Below are 21,826 nucleotides of genomic sequence, written 5' to 3' on the forward strand. Positions count from 1 at the left end.
TCATCAGACCTCAGTTGTGGTTGTATTTAGTAGAGATCAGCATGGGCATGGGGACTACTTACAAAAGACACTGCGTTGTCCACCTGTGCTGATTTGGAATGTAAGAAAGACAAAATAACCACCTGGTATTAACCATCACCAATTCCTTGCCTGATCTCCTAAACATACAGGTTTTCAGAATTGTGGCTCTATCTGAACACATTGACTTGGTTCTGTGATCAGAGTGGGTGGTCAGCTATCCTCTGAGGATGGAGAGGTGCCTGCCCTAAGCGCAGACTAGATAGACAGCTCAGGGCCTGCCCCTACCCCAAACGTCCCAATGACCATCGCCTCCTAAGGCATCATACACATTTATCTCTTGTTGATGAGCATCTGGCCAAAAAAGGCTTAAGAGTTCTCAATGGGAATGAAGACAAGCACTTTCTCATCTAAGCATTTCGAACTCAATTGCTCTTATCCCATGGGCAAGGATCTCGGAAAGAAGGCCAGGAGGTCTGGCCACACATTGAGCTCTTCCCTTCCTGGGAAATGATGCCAACAGGAGACTTTTTAGGTGGCCTTTTGCTGACTGGCAATACAAGCTCGACATTTTTACAGGGGTAAAAGGTAGTTTTGAGAAATAGGGATTTCTTTCATTTTTTAAAAAGAATAAATAACTTTATCCTTGTCCGGAAGATATTTGTATCCATTTCACTTTCATCTCAAGCCCTGAGAATTTTCAGGCAGCTCCTTCCTCAATGGGGTCTAATCAGAGATATGGATAAAGACACACTTTGCTTGCATCCCAACCTTAATGAGCCCCAGGGTGAGTTCCCAAGGCTGTGCACAGTGGGGAGAGTCAGCTTATGAGCACGTCTGTGTTTGGGTGCTCAGGGGCAGTCAGGAGAAGTGTGTACACCTAAATACTGATGGTGGCATCTCTAGGAGGTGGACTGGGGGGTAGTGTTTATTTTTTCTTTATATTTTTCTGTAATTGGTAGGATTTGAGGGCAATAAGCATGAATTATTTTATAATCGGGAAAATTATACAGCCATTTAAAGAAAGGTCAGTGATGCAGGGCTCAACCACGTCCTCCAAACACATCCCAAGCTTAGGGAAGCCCACTCTGCCATCCTGTTCCGCCTTGCCCTCTGGGACTGCTTACAGGTGCACTCATTCTCAGTGATCTCCCACATTCAAGTCTCAGCCCTCTACAGAGCACTCCTGACAAGCCCCTGATGATATTTCTCCCTCAGCAAGCCCTTAGACTGAAACGACCTCATATTCTTGTACTGATCTCTTTATAATTTTTATAATTGATTTTAATATTTCTGTATAATTGATTTTGAAACACTCAAGTAAAATGAAGTACTCAAGTAATTCTCCTTATAAAAATAAAATTACTCCTGTTCTTGTCTCCCACCCTCTACAGGGTTAAGTCACTATTATCAATCAATGTGTCTCCTTTCAGATTGTTTTTGTTATGTGCTTATTCAAATGTGCCTACAGATACTATAGAGCCATGCATTTTCATTGGCTCTCTTTTCTATTTTCATAAACAGTATCATATTTTTAGGCTCTCCAATTTTCTTTTTTTTCTCAATAATACATTTTAAAGATCTATCCATTCAATCTCTTTCTTTTTCAACGTTGCATAGTATTCTAGGGTATATTTAGTAAATCCTCTGTGTTGAATATTTAGATTATTGCCACTTTTCATTATAACAAGCAACGAGCACCCTGGGCATGCCTCCTTTTGTGTTAAGGATGAGTCTTTCTCGAGAATAGTTACTGAGAAGTGAAATTGCTGGGTCAGATGGTGTGTGAATTCTTCTTTTAGTAGATACTACCAGATTGCTCTCCAAAGTGGTTGTACTAATTTATATACATTTCCACTGGGATTGTGTGGCATACCTGCTCTCCCACACCCTTGCCAAATCTGAATAGTATCAAAATTTAATAATTGCCAAACTGATGCATATGTTATTATTCAAAATTTCTGCTGATTACCAGTGAGACTGAGCACATTTTCTTAAGATTAGTTGAGCTTTATCTTATGTAAGTTGCCTATTCATATTTTTTTCATTTTTCTTTTTTTTTGGGGGGGGGAGAGTTTGTACAGCCTCCTTATGTGTTCTAGATAATAATCCTTTGTCGTTTACGTGCATTGCAAAAAACTTTTCTCAGACTTTGTCCTGTTCTTTAACTTCATGAATGGTGCCTTTTGTACAGAAGTTTTTTTTATTTAAATAGATGCAGATTTTTTCATGATTCCCTCTATGTATTAGTTTATTGACACAAAAACATTCGTGGGTTTCCATGGCATGTTTGTGTTTGCTGTGCCTGCGCTGCCGTGCTCATCCCGGAGTGCATGTGCGGCACAGCCCCGGGCCGGCTGGCTGCCTGGCCCATCCCGGCCCAAGCACGTGTCCTTTAAATGCACCAAAACCAACTCCAGTGACTGGCACCAATTCCTTTCCTGCTACGGAATTATGAAAAATCAACTCTTGTTGGAAAGTAGGCCTTTGTCTGGGGCTGAAAGTTATTTATGGTTGTACACATTCGTCTTTTTAAGGTCTTAGTTATCTTTAACTGTCCATTCCAGAAAATCAATCTTACTACTAGAAAACCAAGCACACAAGGAGCCTAGGAAATAGAGGAAAAAATAGAAGGGGGGAAAAAAAAGCATTTTTCTTTCCATCCATGCAAGTCAGTCAGTCGGTCAGTCAACACATATTTATTAAATGTCTATGTGTCAGGTGCTTGGCTATGAGTTTAGGACACAATAAAACAAATATCTCTGCCCTTGTGGAACTAACATTCTAGGTACACACTCCTCTTATTGGTTTCAGTGGATTGGTATCAACCCCCCTTGGAGGGAACCTGGGACATCCTCTCTGGTCACTCCTACCTTACTTCTGTTCTTAGTCTATTGACTATTTTCTCTCTTGCCCAGGATCCCAGCTCTCAGGGATCATTTCAATTGTTTGCTTTTTCGCCCTCACTGGGGCAAAATGTTGAGAGAAGCTTTAGTTTCTTCGGGTGCTTCCAAGCAAAACCCCCAAAGGCAAACAAACCTTTTCATTATTACTGGCCTCTCTGTGCCATCCTCTCCTGCTTCGATCTATCCTAAACCGAGCAGCAAGAGAGGCTTTTAAAACCTAAGTTAGATCCTGTCTCTCAGCTCACATCCTACCCAATATGCCCCAGTTTCCTCTCTGACTTCCCCTCTTATTCCTGTCACTCTGTTCACATTCTTCTACCCACAGCTGCCATCTTGCTGCTCCCTGACCATCCCAGTCATGGACCCACCTCTAAGCTTTGCACTTGCTTTTTGCTTTTCCCTCGTTTCTCCCACATTTCTGCAGGACTTGCTCTCTCACTTCTCTTGACTTTGTTCAAGTGCCACTCTCTCAGTGAGACAGTCCTAATTACTGTGCTGGGTTAAATAGGTTCACCAAAATGATATGTTGAAGTCCTAACCTTCACTACCTGTGAATGTGACCTAATCTGGAAACAGGGTCTTCCCAGATGTAATTAGGTAAAGGGGAGGTCATACTGGGTTAGGGTAGGCCTTAAATCCAGTGATTGGTGTCCTTATAAGAAGAGGGAAATTTGGATACAACTCATAGGAAGGAAAAGCATGTTACAATGGGGTTAGAGACTGCACTAGCCAAGGAAGGCCAAGGACTGCTGCCGGCCACTCACAGCTGGACGAGGCAAGGAAGGATTCTTCTCTCGAGTTTTCAGGGGGAGTGTGGCCTTTTTGACACCTTGATTTTATACTTCTAGCTTCCAGAACAGTGAGAAAATAAATTTCTGTTGTTTTAAGCCACACTGTGTGTCATACATACTGTTACCACAGCCTTAGGAAATGAACATAGGATCGAAAATAGAAAATGCCCCAATCTTGGTATTCTCTACCCACTTTCCTGATTCATTCTATGCATAGCATTCATAATTTTAAATGTACCATTTTATTTATTTATTTATTTAGCTTTTGTCTGTATCCTCTCTGTAGAATGCAACTTTCATGAGTTGAGATACGGAATCCTGAATGTCTAGAATAGTGCTTGGCATATGACAGACACTCAATAAATATTGGTTGAATGAATGGACAGATGAGGACGTGTCTCCACTTTTAGCATAACTCTGGTGGGTAGAATGCTAACAGATTCATTGTTACTTTTCTCCGCCTTACCAAAGACCTCTTCTGTTATCTTGGTTTTATGAGGACAAGGCACCAGAAGGAAACTGAGTAAGTGCTCCACTTCCAGGGTGGGGTGGCAGATGGAGAGAAACCCCACCCTGTCATAAATATAAAATTGTGTTTTTTAAAGGCCTGTATGATTCAGAATATGAATCTGAGATGGATTTGTGGATATCAGAATAAAGACATCACATGTGTGGAAACCTCCAGGCTAGTCATTAGAACTGTCTGTAAATATATCATGATACTATTTTTAGCTCTTACATCTGAAGTAAAGTTGAAGTCATTTATATTTTCAACATAAATTTAGAGAGTCCTGAGATTCTAATAGAGTCACCAACACTGCAATGGGCCAGACTACCTGCCAAGTGAGGAAGTGCATTTATTTTTGCCTTTGCCTTTACTGGGAGTTCCTACCACTTCTCTTTTTTTCCCAAAGGCTTTCAGAATGTTTTGAGAAAAGAGATAAAAAGATTTAAAAAGAAAAGAACGAACTTTGTTTTTTGACTTCAATGTTCTCTAGCACTATCTAAATAGACACTGCTCCTATCTAACAATAGGTACTTGGGGCTGCAGCAATGCAAAGACATGCTAAGCTGTGGTTATAGATAGTAGATCTATATTTACTAACCCAGGAAGAGGTAATAGAAAAGCACATTCGAAAGAATATGTATTCTTTGACTCCATTTTGTAGGAAAAACCACCCCGTGTCAGTGTGTGTGTGTGTGCGTGTGTGTGCGCATATGCGTAAAACCACATACACGGATAAATGCCAAACTGTGGCAATGTCATTGTGGGGATTTTCAGGGTAGGGGGAGAAATGGATTATGGTAGATGTTTTACTTATTGTTGAACATATTTCTATATTATTTGAATGCTTTTAATAAGAATATGCTACTCTATAATTAGAAAGAAATAAAGATAATTTAAAAATATTTTCTGCGGATTTGGATAGTCACTTTTTTTGGTGATGCCCAGGACCTAGGAACAGCAACTGGTCCCTTGAGAGACTTCTGCCTGATCTCAAACCATTCTCATACCTACTGTAGTTTCGCAGGATATGAATAAAAGGATATATTATTGTTAGAGACATTACATTAATATTTTGTAGTATCTTATAGTCCACAAAAAGGTGTTTCCTTTTCAGGAATGAATTGCAATTATTCAATTTGCAATACAGTCCGGAGAGGTAGGAGCTAACATCTCCATTTTATTTATCAAATAAGGAAACAGGCTCTGAGAGGCTGAATAATTTGTGCAGTGTTATCTTGTATACTTGGGATCTCCGTCCTTGTTAACAGTCAATTTCCCTTTCTCAGAAACTTGTTTGGGCCCATAATAATTCTATTTGTCCCATGTCACTACCTCCCAAAGCAGGAGTGGAAACCTGGTCCAGGCTAAGCCAATCAGATGTTCTTTCCCAGAAAACTGAATTTGGGACTGATGTTCGGAACAAGCCTCCCCAAAATGTGTCATTTTGGCATGTGAATTATTTTGAGCTGAAGGCAATCGAGACACTGCAGGCTCAGGAGAAACTTTTACTTCTCCCTTAAAGAATTTAAACTAGGGTGGGGGGCTTGCCCCTAATAAGAGTTATTGCCAGAAATAACTTTTTATAACCTATCTATAGGACAGGGAAAACTTCTAACTATTGAACATCTGTTCTTCTTATCCTCCTGCAGTGACCCTCCTTCCCTCAGAAGCCTCAAGTTTTCAGAATGCTATAGAACCTCATTTTTGCTTTCTGTCTTTGAACCTCTCAGGTATGTGAGGTTCCCATGTGGATGAATGCATTAAATTTGATTACTTTCTCTTGTTAATCTGTCTCATGTCAATTCAATGATTAGACCAGCTAAAAGAACCTAGGAGGGCAAAGGAAAGTGTCTTCCTCCCTCATGACACACGTGGTTGGACCTATGTGTGAGTTATGAGGCAGCCACCACCCGCCTGCCTCTGGGCAGGTGTTAGTGAAGCCAGCCCAGAGAGAGGCAGAGAGAAAAAATGAAGGTGAGCCTGCTCTTTCTTGTCAGCTCCTGCCTCGCTTCCCTCCTGAGGCAAAGCCGCAGTCCCACTCTGGGTTCTCACAAGACACCCCCACATCTTTACTTTGCTTGAGCTTGGCTCCACTTACCTGAAATCAAGGAGTCCTCAGCCTCTGAGCCAGGAAGTGACAGAACCAGAGCTCAAACCCAAATCGCCCATTGCATAAGTCACCCAGTCTCCATTAGGCCCTGCGTGCCCTGCGCTGTCCCCTCCACCACGGGAGTAACATCTCCACTCACAGATGCTGTCACTGAGCCTCCAGGCACTCAAAGTGTCTAGTGAGGGTGATGTGGATGTGGGAGAGGAGAACTGCTACTATAACACAGCTGTGGAAGACGCCGGCAACAGATGTGCTGCTCAAATCGGATTTGTTTGGCTGTAAACACTTCATGATTTTTGATGTGTAGGTATGAGAAATACACTTTCCTTTCATGTAAACAGCAACACTAGGCGACATCACCTCTGCATACCTTGAGGGATTCCTGAGAGTTGTTTGTTGTTGTTGTTCATTAATAATTACCCACAAACATACCCATCGCCATATGCAAGTTTCACGGGGCTGCCTGTTGGGGGATCACAGGTGTGTGATAGGAAAGTGAAAGGAAAAAAAGGTATTGTTCCTAAGACACGTCTCTTCTTTCTCCAAATTCACATTTGGTCTTAATAGAAACCTAAAAAGCATAGTGTTGTAGACTGACAGCTTTAATACTCCCAATCCTTCCTCCCTCCCTGTATCCACATCCTTCACTGGGTAACTTTATAGCACCCCTCCCTTCGATTCTGGGCCAGGTTATGTGGCTGACTTTAGCTAATGGGTGCTGGCAAATGCCAGGTCAACTGAGGCTTGAAAAAGTGTTTGTGTCTTTCCATTCACCCCCTTATATCTGCATAGGTGCCTGTGATATACTCCTTGGGCAATTATCTGGTTAACTTTTAAAACAGTTTAGGTGGCCCTCCAAAAACATCAGATGTAAAAGTAATCCCCTATACACCTCACTTCACCTCACCATCATTGCTCAAGAGAGAGAGACTGCTAAATTCCCACTTTTCTCTGATACTGTGTGCAGCAGAAGCTGACTTTGTGGTTGAGGTCTGTTCACCTCCCAAGAGCGCAGTTAGTTTTTTTGCAAACTCCAGTTTCAAAGAATGACAAATGGCTGCCCTCTCACAAAAGAAAGAAAAAAATTGCATGATGAAGAGTTCACACTTACGTGATGAAAACTGAATATACATTTTTGGGTTGATAAAGAGTTCTCTTGAGGCCATGATTATTGAGACAGTCCTGCTCAGCTTCAGAGTGCCCATGGCCACTCTCCCAGCTGTCCCACAGTGACCAGTTAGAGGCCCCACCAATCCTGCCAGGTCTGGCTATGTGCAGAGTGGACAGTGTAGCTGCCTGCATTGCGCGGCTATGGAGAGCAAGGGGGTGGAAGAGCAATTCTCCCAGTGAGCACACCTTGCCAGGTCCCCGGGGATCCTAACCCAGACTAGGTATCACACCAATCCTGAAGAGAGGGATGCCTGGAGCCTGGCAAGTTCTGTTGCCCAGAGGGATGTCCCTGACTTTATAATGATGTCTCCAGCTTGGAAGGAAACCCTAAAAGAGATAGAGAAGACCCACAGGAAGAGGTTTGCATGGAATGAGAGGAAAAAGAGTTGGTAAGGGGCACCAGACTCCATCTCACACGCATCTAGTCCTGGTCTTGAACTCCACGAACTGAGCCTGAAGGCAGTGGGGGGCACACCTTCCAAGCAAGCTGAGAGGGCCTCTGGGAGCTGGTACCCACTGAAAGGCTCAAGCCTGAGCCCACTGAGACATGCAGCTCTAGGCCGGTGGTTTCTCAGAACTGCCATTTCCCAAATTAGTAAGTTTTAAAAAAGAAGCAAGGCGGTGGGAGGGAAACTTACATAGGGTAGTCAACTTCAATTTTGTCAAATGACAGATTAACCAAAAACCAAACCCAAAACCTTATCATTTCTGTCATACCTTTTCTATAACAGAACTTTTTGACCCCAAATAAGTGATAAAATCATAATCTCAGTGTAATGACTAATGTTTCCTCCCAAATGAATTAGTACTTTCACACCATCATATGTACACATATTATGATTACGATTATATATATATGTGTGTATATATATATATATATATATATAATTATCCTTATTTTTCTTTTTAGACTTGTGAAAACTTCATCATGATGAGTCACTACTCTTGCCTTCCCTCTCTGCTAGGTGCATATTCCTGCAGGACAAGCGTTGAAAGCTATTTCATGGGCTCGTGGAAGATCCAGAAGACAGAACTTCCCCTGACTCCAAAAGAAATCTGAACTCTGTGTGGTGGTGGGTGAAGAGGCGAGGGGCATGGGCAAGAGGAAATGATGACAACTCCACTCACTGCGATGAAGAAGCAGGTTGGTTTGAGATGCACCCCACCCAGATGCTTGCCTGAAACAGTCTAAAACAGCCCACACGTTCCCCTTTTTCTCCCACCTACTCCCCAGTTTTCTCTTATCCATCTCCCTGCTTCTTCCTGCTCCTGCTGGCAAAATGATTCACAGAGTGGTACTTATACTAAATATGTTAAGTTATTTTTAAAAAAATCCTCCACTATCTCGGTCTTTGCTTTTAAAATTCAGATATTAAAAAGAATGTAAAACTTGTACGGAGAGGATAAGCCAAAATTATTTTCTGTGGTTGCAAAGCATGCAACTTCTATTCATCATCTTTATGCTTCTGTTATATCAGTGGAGTGTGGTCCTAATCCCGGCATGGTTACTGCATACATACACAAAATAATTTAGCTTCTGAAGCGATTACTTCGATTACTTCGACCCACAGTTCCATTCTTATTAACAGATAGGGGAAGCTGGAAATGCTAATGGAGAGATAATGGGAATAGACTGGGACTCTCTCCAGTATTTGCAGGTATTGAAACGTGAACAATGCAATCGTCTAAATGTAAAGAAACCCCTAAATAACTTCTGCCCCAAATTACTGAGACTAAGTGTGTAAAGCTGGGGGAAAGCTGTTCCAAAGTAGAGCTGGAGACGTCTGGATCTGGTGCGCTTGTGGAAAGCAAGTCAGCCTACCTGGATCTGGCATCCAGTGAGCAGTCTGGAGTCTGGTTAAAAGCAAAAAAGCCCTTCCACCTCAGCTCCTCTGAGAGCTCCATTTAACACAGCTCTGGGGGTTGAAATCATCTCTTTATTTTTCCTTTCTTTAAAAAAAATTTTTTTAAGGTCAGAATTAACATCAAATCTTCACTTTGTTTAAAAATGGAAATAGTTCAAGTCTTTTTACTAACAACCTTAATTAAGAGATTGTAATTGGCAGTCTTCCCGCTCCCACACAAGCCTAGTTTGTCCTGTTTTACTTCTCTGGAGGACAGGAGGCATGAAATGCAGGTGACTTGTTGATGCTGTTTTCCTATAAGTATCCCAGGGTAGCAAGCACATGATGTGAAGCAGACAGCAGCACGTGTGGGCCTTGGGTAAGATGAAGAAGCCCATGGCTGGGCTGGTGTTGGTGGGAGGGGCTGTACTGCTGGGCTGTTTGAGATGAGATCTTGGTTAGGAGACATGTAGCAATTTATAGTAAATGCTAAAACATTCCTGGAAATGGAACAGGATGAAAAAATATTGTATTTACCAGAACTCTTTCCAGGAAGAGAATTGAAAGGAATCATTTCATGAATTGCTTAAGGATAAGCATTGAGATTACTATGGGGCTAGTTTAAGTAAAAGTCATACAGGGTTTTTGTTTTTCTGAGCAGAGGATGCAAGTTGGGGTCAGAGCTGAATTGTTTAGACCAACAAAAGAGAGGTGAAGGCTGTCACCAGGAAGCCTCTGTATTAACTCTTCTGACACAGGGAGCTCTAATTGAGCCTATTCTCTAAATAGATGTTGAATAAACCTTTAACTGGTTTGAAGAGATTTCAAACTGTTTAGGATACCCACAGGCCTGAGATCGCCTTGCATGAGGCTCTGTGTTGGCAGGGAGGAAACAGCCTGCTATTCACTGGAATAGCTACTAATTCATGGCCAGGGTGTATGGGGAGGGATTTGACTGTGCCAGGTCAAAATGAGCTACAGAACACACTATTCGAGGGGACAGGACAGCAGATCAAAGTCACATTCAGTGACCAGACAACATGGGCCTGAGAACTGGCCTCCTTTTACAGGGGAGAAGTCTCCCCAGTTCTTGAATCTATATGAATGGGCCCCCAGTAGCTTCTCTGAGACTGTGCTATTTGTGTTAGCTCAAGCAGATTATAATTGTATTAATCAGGGTTCACCAGTGAAACAGAACAAAATAGGAGATAGATAGAGATAGAGATAAGTTAGAGATAGAGATAGATATCAGTATTGATATCGATATAGATAAGAATTCTTATAAAAACTGGCTCATGTAATTGGAGGCTAAGAAGTCCCACGATCTGCTGCCTGCATGCTGGACAAACAGGAAAGTTGGTGGTTTAATTTAGTCTAAGTCCAAAAGCCTGAGAACAAGGAGTAACAATGCCTATGGGCAGGAAGAGATGGATGTCCCAGCCCATACAGATGGAGAAAATTCACATTTCCTCTGCCTTTTCATTCTATTCAGGCCCTCAGTGAATTGGAAGATGCCCATTTGCATGGGTAAGGGAGATCTACCTTACCCAGTCTACCCATTCAAATGCTAATCTCCCAGAAATGTTCACTAGCTATCTGGGTCTCCCTTAGCCCAGTCAAATTGCCCCATAAAATTAACCATTACAATAATGATATAAGCTTAAAACTGTTATTCCTCCAATGTGCTTGTCTGGACTCACAGGTATTGCCACTAGGTGAATGATAGGGCCAGGTAAGGGCAGTCTATATCCCATGGGGGGACTTGGAAAGCGGGGGTGGGGGAGTGCTTTCTTGGCAGATGAAGAGACCCAATAAATAAGGGCTGTGACCCAGTCTGCTTGTCCAACATAAACTCTGGATGCCCAGGCCTGGAGAGATGCTGAGAATATAATGGTGGAGAAGACAGACTTGGTCCCTGACTGAATTCACAATTGGGTAACAGAGCAGATGAATTGTTAAGGACAACAGGGTGGTAAGTGCAATGGTGGAGAAATACCCTGCCAACAGTAGGGGCTGTGCCAACCTTTCCCTCACCCTCACCGGCATTCAGAAGCATGATTTCCAAATTCTTTAAACAAGTTCATGGAATAAATGTTCAAAGGACTTCATTTGACTTTGGAAGCAGTTCCTATGAAAGGGCATGGCACAGCTCTGTTTGGCAGGAGCACACTGTGGGGAGGAAAAGGGGATCTTTTGGAGAAGGCTGTGCTAGAAGACTGAATCTTCACGCTAGACATGAATCATCATGGGTTAGCCTTTGAAGCTATGCATGCTTTGTATCCCTTAGTACTCAGTATAATGTGGTGAGGCTGTCAATTGTCCTCTGACACTTCCCCCTATTCGTCAGGCACTAGGCACCTGTAGAGACTACACTGCCCAGCCTCCTTGACAGCTAGGTGTGGCCACATGGCTAAGTCCTGGCCAGTTTTAAGAGATGATGATGCATACTTCCAGATCACATCATTGAAGGGGAAGCTTTTCTACTTTCCTGTGGCCAAAACACAGACAGGACAGGGCTGAGCCAGCGTGTTCCCTGTATACCCCAGGAGCAGTATAGCAACAAGAAAAAAAAAATCTGAGTCTCTGAGTGGCCTCAAGGAAGAGTTGTCTACCCACCCTCGATCACCCCCTACTACAGACAGGTAGGTATATGGGAAAGGAATAAACTCCTGTTATATTCTGTTAACTTTGTTACAGTAAGTTAATTTGTACCTTAACTGTTACACTGGGGCTCAATATGGCGGCCCAAATGCACTATTAAATTATTTTTGGAAATTCGTAGAAGTCAATAAATGGCTGTGGAAATAAACAAAGACTAACCAAATAAGAAAAGCAAAGGCTCTTTGTGCAGAGCTAGCAAGGGAGTCAGCGCTGTCACCAGCATTTTGGCAGAGACCCAAAGTAAGGCAGAGAAAGGGGAAGCCACCAGGTATGCCCTGATGGTAGGCTAGTAGCAGGGGGAAGTTGGAATTGAGCTAACTAGAAACAGGGCTTCTCTACGATGGCAGAAGTACATATTTGGCTTCTCTGGTTGGTCCTAAATTGAAAGCAGGGTTAAAAATTAGAGAAGCTAGAAGTTATTGAGTCCTGGCCATTTTGAGCTAATTATTAGAGAAGTTATTATACAGGTTCCTGGATTGTCACTAGAGGTAGCAATCTGGCTTCTTTATGGCAGGCTGGCTTCCTGGGCTGTTTATTGTCAATAAGATGGTTGGTTTCCTGGCAGGTTGCTGCAGGTTGTGGGCCAGAGTTCTATTTTTCTGTGTGATCTGGCCATTGTCCATTTGTACGTTCAGTCTCTCATGGCTAATGAGAACAGCGCTATTGCAGAGGTGATGGGTAGTGTTTTAAAACAATCGCAATGGCACAGAAAAGTAGAAGTAGAAACTTGTCCATGATGGATAGAGAGTGCACGATTTCATTCAACTAAGAACTGGCCAAGTCACGGTGACCAAAAAAGAGGCCCAGGGCCAAGAAATGGGAACCATGTGATCCAGGTTGACCAGTGACAGGACTTTTGTGGCACTCACAGCTAATAGCATTAGGACCTGACACTTGTTTGAAAAAAGTGGCCTGTGGGTTCAGTGATCTCATTTCCCCACTGTGCTTGGGCTAGGGAACAAGGTTTCTGTCCATCTTAGATCCCCAAAGCCCAGTGAGTCCCAAAAGCACACTCTGGATTTGACAGACCAGTGGTCACTAAGAAATTTGCTGTCCTTAGCATGAAGCCAGTCATGAGCCAGACCAAAGGCACAAGGAGGCCCCTGATTGCCCACAGATGTCTGAACAGTACCCAGCTAGGCTCACTTTTGAATCTGGTTTCCATTCCAGTGGCATGTGGGACGAAGGGACTCTTTGTGGGATCAAGGGCAGCATGCTGGAAGCTCACTGAGCGTTGTTTTCCTCATTGGGGAACATCTCTCCTGGTCATGGGCTGCAGACATTCAAGCTCGTGTGCTTCGGTTTCCAAAAACATTGAGTGTTGATCTTTGCTGGAGACAAATGCTGCTTTATGCTTTGTTCTCTCCCTGCCTGGTTACTCACCCCCAGCACTGCAGGCCTTTTCCCCGCCCGCCCCCCCCCCCCAGGCTCTCTGGGCGCCCCCAGAACTTCAGGCAATCCCAATAGAGTCTGGGCAAGGAATGTAGCTGGCTGTCCCATGACAGGCTCTTGAGTTTCTAAAACAGCATTTCCTAAGAGGAACCTTGGTTTTCTCCTAAAATCCTTCCTTCTTCCTTCAGTTTTTTTATTTTTCCATTTCTGTAACTGATATCATCGTTCACTCAGTGGATCAAGCCCCCAACATAAGAGCCCTTCTTGATTCTATTTTCCCTCACTTCCCACTTCAGTAAGTCCGATCACAGCTCCCTTCAAAATATATCTGCAAGAGATTTACTTTTCTTCAAGTCCACTGTCACCATTTTTTGCAACAACCTCTAACTAGTTCCTCTCACCCACACACTTTCTCCCCTACAAGCATTCTCTTAAATGGTACCAGAAATGATATTTAAACTGTGCACTGCTATGCACGAAATGTCTAAGGCTCTGTATAAGCTTCCCTGCCCCTTTCCTGCAACGACCCTGCCAGGTAGGTATGATTACTACCCTATTATACAGGGGGAAATTCTAAAGGCAAGTACTATGCTCAAAGCCATGTTTTAAGACAGATTCCTTGGGAAATTGAGATGGAGATTTACACACAGGTTTGCCCTTAGAAATTCCACCTGTGAGAGTGTACAGTCAATGGGTTATAAGCTGAACAGTGAAGAGAGTATACCAAGTGGCCTCGAGTGCTCTGGAGTGCTCTGGAGCTGGGAAGGTCCCTCAGAGTTGTTCGGAATTGAGGCAAGGGGGTCGGCTTTGAACACCCAAACTGACCGGTTATTGAACCCAGGCTGTCCCTTGGATAACTTTGGGTGCAGTAGCCCCCTTCATCTGAGGGCAATTCCTAGAGAGGGGTAGGTTTAGGTTTTTAGCTGTCAGGGGCTGGGTGAATGAGTGCCTAGGTCCCAAGCTGGATGCCCCTCTAGCCACCCAGCTTCTAAATGGTATCTTGCACTTAAAAAGTTTTTTTTTCAATTACAGTTGACAATCAATATTATTTTATATTAGTTTCAGGTACAGCATAGTGGTTAGACATTTATATAATGTACAATTTACAAAGTGATCTCCCTGATTAGTCTAGTACACACCTGGCATTATACACAGTTATTTCAATATTATTTACTATATTCCCTATGCTGTACTTTATATTCCTTTGACTATTTTGGACCAAACAAAACAGAAACAGGCTCATAGACAGCTTGCACTGTTAATGTTGACATATCCCAGGGCTCAGTCCTGGACCCTCTTCTCTTCCCTGTCCACTCTTTGGTGTTATCATTGATTCCCACAATTCTGAACACCATTTTTTTAAATCCCAAATTACATTCTCAGTTTAGGCTTCTCTTGTGTGTTTCAGACTCATATGAACTCTTTCTTCATCATCTTTACTTAACATTCCCAAAAATGAACTGATTTTGCTCCTCCCCGAAACCAGTTCCCCCCAGACCTCTCGTCTTGGTTAACGGCACCTCCACTCTTCCATTTGCTCAAGCCAGGAAACTTGGGGACACTCTGGACTATTCTTTTTCTCTGAGCTCTCATTCAGTACATTAGGAAATTCTTAAAAATATACCCCGCAGCAGCTCCCCATTTCACCCAAGGGACAATATGCTTGCAATGGCTTGATCACCCCGCATGGCCTCTATCAACTTCTCTCCTACCACCCCATTGGAACCCACCCCATTCCATCCACACAGACTGGGCTCCTCGTAGTTCCTTGAACCCTCCATGCTGTTCTTTGTACGTTCTGCCTTCTGGGCCTTTGCATGGAACCCCATCCCCATGTATCTTTATAGTTCACTCCTTCATCCCCTTCAAGTATTTGCTCAGATATCACCTGCTTACTGAGGCTTTTTAAAACATACTACTTAAATTGCACTCTCTACTTTCTGCCCCTATTTAATTTTATCCCTAGCGCTCATCACCTTCTAACATACTATATAATTTAATTACAGTTGACTCTCGAACAATTTAAAGATTAGGAGCACTGATGCCCCTGTGCAGTTGAACTCCACTCATAACTTTTAATTTCTCTCAAATTTAACCTTAGTTGTCCCTTGGTATCTGCAGGCAGTTGATTCCAGGGCTCCATGGATTACAAAGTCAATGGATGCTCATGTCCTTTGTATGAAATGACATAGAATACAAATAGTCAGCCCTCTGCATCCATGGATTCCCAACCGTGGATGAAAATACTTTTTTTGATCCATGGTTGGTTGAACCCATGAATGTGAAACAAGGGATACAAGAAGAGCTGACAATATATTTATTGAAAAAAATCTGTATATAAGTGGACACGTGCAGTTCAAACCTGTGTTGTTCAAGGGTCACCTGTACTTACTTTACTTATTGCCAGGCTCCCTCAACTGAAATGGAAACTTCATGAAGGCAGAGACTTTTCTATTTCATTCACCACTGTCTCTTTGGAGCCTCTAACAGTGCCTGGCACACAGTCAGCACTCAGGGAGTGTTTGTTGGCTGACTGAATGAAACAGTAGAGAGGGCATTCAAGTGGGTCTGTCTAGTTCCAAAAGCATGTTCTTGCCACCACACCCACCACACTGTACTTTTCCTTCATAACTGAACTCCTTTAAGACAGACATAATGCCACTGAAAGGCCAAAAGCAAATCTTGGCCCGGTATGAGGTCACACAGTAGAGCCAGAGAAATCTATGTGTCAGAGTGATTCTAGCCAGGCTTCATTAGCTGAGTCAAAAGAATTTCTCAAGGTGCTTCATAGGTGAAAATCTGGTCCCCAACTACCCTGTGACTGGAAAATGATGTGTCAGGCCTTCTGGAACCCTCTCTGAGACAGATTCTGACTTTCTCAGTGATTTACAAGGCTTTCTGCAATTACGTAGGTTCATTGCTGAGGTGGGAAAACTTGAGCTGCACACTTATGCAAGTCCTCAAGGCTTTTCATTAAAATAGCACTCGGACTGCCTGTCTGCTCTGGCTTTGGACCAACTCGTCATAATCTGATGCCGTTCAGAATGTGGTATAATAGCAAATTGGGGACAAGGAGCTTGGTCACATTTAATTTAATCAGAACAACAAGTAAGTGGGTCCTTTTTGTATTTTAATGGGGTGTTTTAAGTAGCAGGGCTAGCATGGGGTGGAAGAAAAGTCTCTGATCTTGAAATTAGAAACCCAAGACCAGGCTAGTCTTGACTAAGTAGGTAAATGACCTCAAGCAAATTACTCATTCAGTCCAAATTTTATTTCCTGGTGCACAATGAAGAGCATTAGACTAGTGCTGGTAAGCTGGCATGCTTTGGGTTAAATTCAGCCTATACATGGCTTGTTTTGGATCTCGGTAGTTCTTTAAAATGGAATCTGAATACCTCTCGCTGGGGCTCGAGGACTCCAGTTTACTGCAGTCTGTACTACTCCCTCTTGTCTTACACCTGGCCAGAGTCACTTATCTGTGTTACCTGCCTGGCCTTGAAGGCAGCTGAGTTTCCCTTTCAGTGATAGAAATCTAATAATTCTAATATAATTCTTCCATAAATAATGATAACCAATGAATGATTATAGGTAAGGAAAGCAATGTCTTTGGAATTCTACAATGAGGAACCTAATTTATATGATCAATATAAACTCAGTCTGTTTACTTTAAGCTATACCAGTTTTGCTGCAATTCATTCCTCAATGATCAGACATTACTCTTTACAAAGTCTCTGAACTTAACGGGATATTGTTTCCATGACATAAAGGAGATAGAAGGAACTTGCTCAATAAGGAGAACCTGAGAACCCTCCTATCACACATGCGTAAGGAGCACTAACATACGAACACTAAGAAAAATGAGTTTTGAGGGGAAAAAAGTATAATTCCCTTCCTGGGTATCAGAACTAGAGAAATACAAACCAGCGCCAAGCACGTGAGCTGGTGTGGAGGTAGCCCAAGGAAGTTTTGTACCCAGACACAGATTTAGGGGTGGGAGACCCGGCCGGCAGTGTGTGCAAAGCAGGGGTGCTAGATGGAGCCTTCTATATAAGGCTCAAAGAGCCTCAGATAGAAGCCCTTTTGTTCGAATGATTAAGGCAAGGCAAGGGGAAACAGAAACCATTAAACAAACAAAGAATATGTTTGAGACAGGCATGTCTGAGAAAGAACAGAGTTTTACTTGCCTTATGCAACTTCCTCTACTACACGAAGACTCAAGCTCTCACCCTTCTGAGCCAGTACATGAAAGAATGAGTCTATTTTTATAGCCAATAAAGTGAACACTGATCATTCATTCGGATATTGAGGTTTCAGATTCTAAGGTATTTATCTCAACATTTAACATTTATTGACCACCTACTTCATGGCAGACACTGGTAGTCCCTGTCCTCTAGGAGTCGCATGACCACCTGGCCTTGGTAAGCATGCAGTCAGGCTGGCCCTCTGTGTGATCCCTAACACTAACCAGATGCCCAAACTGGTGGTGCCAGGCCAGGGCCATGAGGATCTGCCACATCGTGAGAAAGGCTGACCACACTTTCCAATTCCAACCCAGTGTGCCCATGGCAAAGTCCAAGTGGAAACATTATGGTCTTGTTTAATGGGAGAATTAAAAAAATAAATAAATGAGATTCTTAGTATCAACCACTATTTTACCAGTGGCAGGGGAAGGGATTTCAGGAAGGTATTCTTAGTATAATTGTTCTCAATGAGTATATGTTGAGCTAAATTATAACTCAGTGTTTGTATGGCCCTTCCTCCGCTGTGTTAAACCAAGATATTCTAAGACATTTGGGATAAGAAGAGGTTTGGCAGGAACCAAAGCATTTATGATGGAAAAAACAGAACATTTTCTTTTCATGACGGACAAAATTTTATCACATAGTCTCCAAATCAGATTTTCTGGCATGTGCCCTTCGATTGTATTGCAGTTCTTTTTTCAGTGGGGAGGGTTAAGGATGAAGGCGGACATAATCTTAGCAAAGATGAAAGTGCCCTTGGAATCAACAATTTCTGTACTTCAAACCCAGTTAAGACCACTGTCCCTACAAGGTACAATACATTTAATAACATGATCATAGAAGCTCACCCCTCCAAGGGTTTCTGCTTTGTGAATGGAGACACAATGTTCCTGGCAGCTCCTGGATTCCTTCTTGTTCCTGGAGGAAAGTGAGGGGAAAGGGGTGTGTCCTACAGCCTGGAAAGCCTGGAGTCTTTTGGAAATGCATTGCACAGGTATCCAGGAATCCAGCATGAAGCTGTTTTATTCATTTTAACTGCCTCTGTGACCAATGCCAACTGTCCCAGTCTACAGGATCTGTGTGGAGAAGGTTAGGGGGCTGGAAGGGAAGGGTCAGAGGGTTGAAGTCTGTTTCTTTTGGTTGGGCCAGGTTTCCTTTTACAAGCGGGGGAAAGAGTTTTCTTACTTTTGAGACTTAATGGTGTGATCGTGTTTATTTTCTGATGTGTAAAAGTTACATATGTTATTACGTATTCGTTTCTGAAGCTGGTGTTATTTTTCTGACCCAGTTAAGACAACTGGACTTCAATCACTCATCCTAGCACTTAGCACATGGAAAACACATCATCATTATTTTTTATGAAGCAGATGAGCAGCTAACCTCTGTTCCCCGAACCCACGGCTTTGTCCCCACTCCGCTCTCTCACTCAGCCCCACTTCGTCCTTTTGCAGTTTGGAATGGTAGTTAGGTTTTGTGGAATGCATTCCGCTCATCAACTCACAAAGCATTAAAATAGAAGTTTCCTTTGCTCTTTGGGCCATTTTCAAAGTTTCTGAAACTTTTTAAATAGGCCTTCCTCAGAAGTCATCAAAAAGATAGAAAACAGGAAATTAAATGAATTACCAAGAAAGTCTGCATATGATTCTAATTCTGTTCTTCTAACTAATGAAGATAATACACCCTGAATATAATGCAACACTATCAAACGATAAAATAACAGGGCAACAGTTCATTTTTGCCTGTGATTTATTTTCAGGACTTATATTGTAAATATATTTTTTCTCTCAACACTTGGGGGTGAGGGATGACTAGGAATTTGTAAAAAGAAACTAGGAATTTGAATTTTGTTTCTCTCCCTGAAACAAGCTTTAAAAAAAGTTTCTTGCTACCTTGTTGAATAGATTACGTGTCTTTGATTTTTAGAATAAAATATACAAAGTACCAAGGTAAAGAGAAATCTGTTTTGATGAAATTATATTGATCCAAGTGCTGCTGTTTGATCCAAAGACACTACTTTTCAAAGCTACAGGAGCATGCACACGCACATGCACACACACACACGCACACACACATATGCAGGCATATCCCCAAATCCCAACATAGATCTCAATTGAAGGTGCTTTGATTTGTGGTAAATGTAAGCTCCCCCTCCAAAATGAGGAATAATTAAAACCAGAATCCTGAGGAAAGCTAATTGATCAACTCTGAGGCTTTGGCTTCCAAGTGCAACTTTGGGGGCTGCTGAGGGCATTGCAGGTACCATCACGGGGCTGGGGCTCTGTAGACACTGGTATCTCTGTCCATGCTAGGAGTCCTTCCTTCAACTACATAAGCCCACAGAAGTCTCCCTGATGCCTTTTCAAGTAGGCACATTTATTATACTCTATATAGGCTGAGGGGAGCCCGCCACCAGCCTGCAGCCATCAGGCACACCCCTGCATGAACACAACTAGGGGTGGGCAGGCAGCAGAGTTTTACTAGTAAGACAAGCATTAGGGAGGCTCCCTGAATCAGCTGTCCCCCATTCCTAGAGCTCTCCTTGTAAGGAGTCAAATCGATGTTGCCTTAGTCTGGCCAGCCAGAATTAAACATGACTAGCTTTATCAAGGGGTTTTCTGAAAAAGAAGTTAACTCGGTTTTGCCAACTCTGGTCACTAGGTTGTTGACTACAATTGTTCTTTTAACTCAGAACTTAATAACTAAAATAATTGACTGACTGTGCCTACCCATTAGAAGAAGAAATGTGTGGTCTTTCCAAATCATTAAACTAGCTCATCTTGTAGAATGCTATGTAGCAATGAAGAATCCTACTTTAGAAGAATTTTTTGTTGACTTATAAAGACGTTCATACTAAATATTATTAGTACAATATGCAACAGTAAGTAAAGTAGGAATTTATATAAAGTAAATTACTTACATCCTGTAGCTCAGACCTCTTCCAGTTTCTAAGCTCTTTGGCATTCTTCTGACTTTTCTCTTCTCTCCCAGCCGTGGGGGAGCTTTACCCAATCTGTGGAGAAACATCCAGAAAAACAGTGTATCATTACTGAGCACTGTTCTTCCAGATCTTTCATTTATGGTGTAAAAACACAATTCTCAAACTGTTAAAAAACATTTCCCCTACTTATAGATGGAAGATTCATGCTGAAGTTTTATTAACTCATTAGTGAAGGAACCAGCCACAAGACAAGAGCAGTTCTGAAGAAAATTTGAGAAACAGGGATTATAGTTAGTGGGGAAAGAAATACTGATATAAGATTGCTAAAGAGATACAAAACCAGTTAATATTCTATAGACAAATGTTGGAGTTATCTTCTCTACCAGCACCCCCCCCACACACACACACACATACATACCTCCTACCCCTAATATATCATCACACCTTATCATTTTTCTACAAATTAATCTTTAGCTGACAGGGTTGTAAAATGTCTGGGCCACAACCAGAGAAACAGTCCCTGAGTGACTCAGCTGACCCTTCACAGACTTTTTAGAAATGTCACGCAGACATCATTTTTTGCCTTATTTCCAAGTTTTAGATAGTTTTTCTTGTATAATGACATACACTTTACACCATGGGTCCTTCAGGGTTTACACTTTAGAAATGTCAAAGCTAAGTTTGATTCTTGTTCTCAGCTTTTCTGCCAAAATAATCCTGCCTTTCCAAACCTAGGAAAGAATAATCTTAAACCAGTACTGGGGTAAGCTAAGAGCCAAAGTCAAAATCTTGGGAACAAGTAGTTCCAGCTTCTTCTGGAACTGGGGCTGTTAATGGATTGACAGGCACAGTGAATACCTAAAACAGGGTAATTAGATATATTTTGTGAATGTACAAATTTCTAACCCTCCCCTCCATTCTAGAATGATGGCACATAGTCCTTTACCCTCTTTGAAGAAAATAGGAAGAAAACTCTCTGGTTTATTTGGCCAGTCCAAAGGAAAGACCTAAACATGGGTCTTCCCCAACAAATGGCACTCCCAGATCACCCTCCAATAGTTTAGGATTGTCAAGCCCAACCTACATATTCAGAGCTTTCAAGTAGCCTTTTAGTTCCCGAATCTTAATCATAACCAGTCAGTCAAAGAACACCAGATATCTGAGGAGAGTTTCTAATTTGGAAGATAGAGATGCAAAGAAAATACATTGGAAAAAGTAGAGCGAATAATACTTTTTAAAAAAGAAAT

The 21,826-nt window shown here is 42.3% G+C and overlaps 1 protein-coding gene across 2 annotated transcripts in view; it reads right to left on the reverse strand.

Moving 5' to 3' along the window:
• Positions 1–21,826, reverse strand: part of THBS4 (thrombospondin 4) — a 169,250-nt gene that overhangs the window by 112,999 nt on the left and 34,425 nt on the right. The window contains exon 2 of one of the 2 annotated variants that reach the window (XM_016118914.2): positions 20,559–20,651. The gene's annotated coding sequence lies outside the window, so the exon portion shown is untranslated. Of the gene's footprint in view, positions 1–20,558; positions 20,652–21,826 lie in introns of those variants that run through there. The other variant, XM_016118915.2, reaches the window with a different exon arrangement.

The sequence above is a fragment of the Rousettus aegyptiacus genome, unplaced genomic scaffold (assembly GCF_014176215.1).
Source record: "Rousettus aegyptiacus isolate mRouAeg1 unplaced genomic scaffold, mRouAeg1.p scaffold_m13_p_8, whole genome shotgun sequence".
NCBI classification, from domain to species: Eukaryota; Metazoa; Chordata; class Mammalia; order Chiroptera; family Pteropodidae; genus Rousettus; species Rousettus aegyptiacus.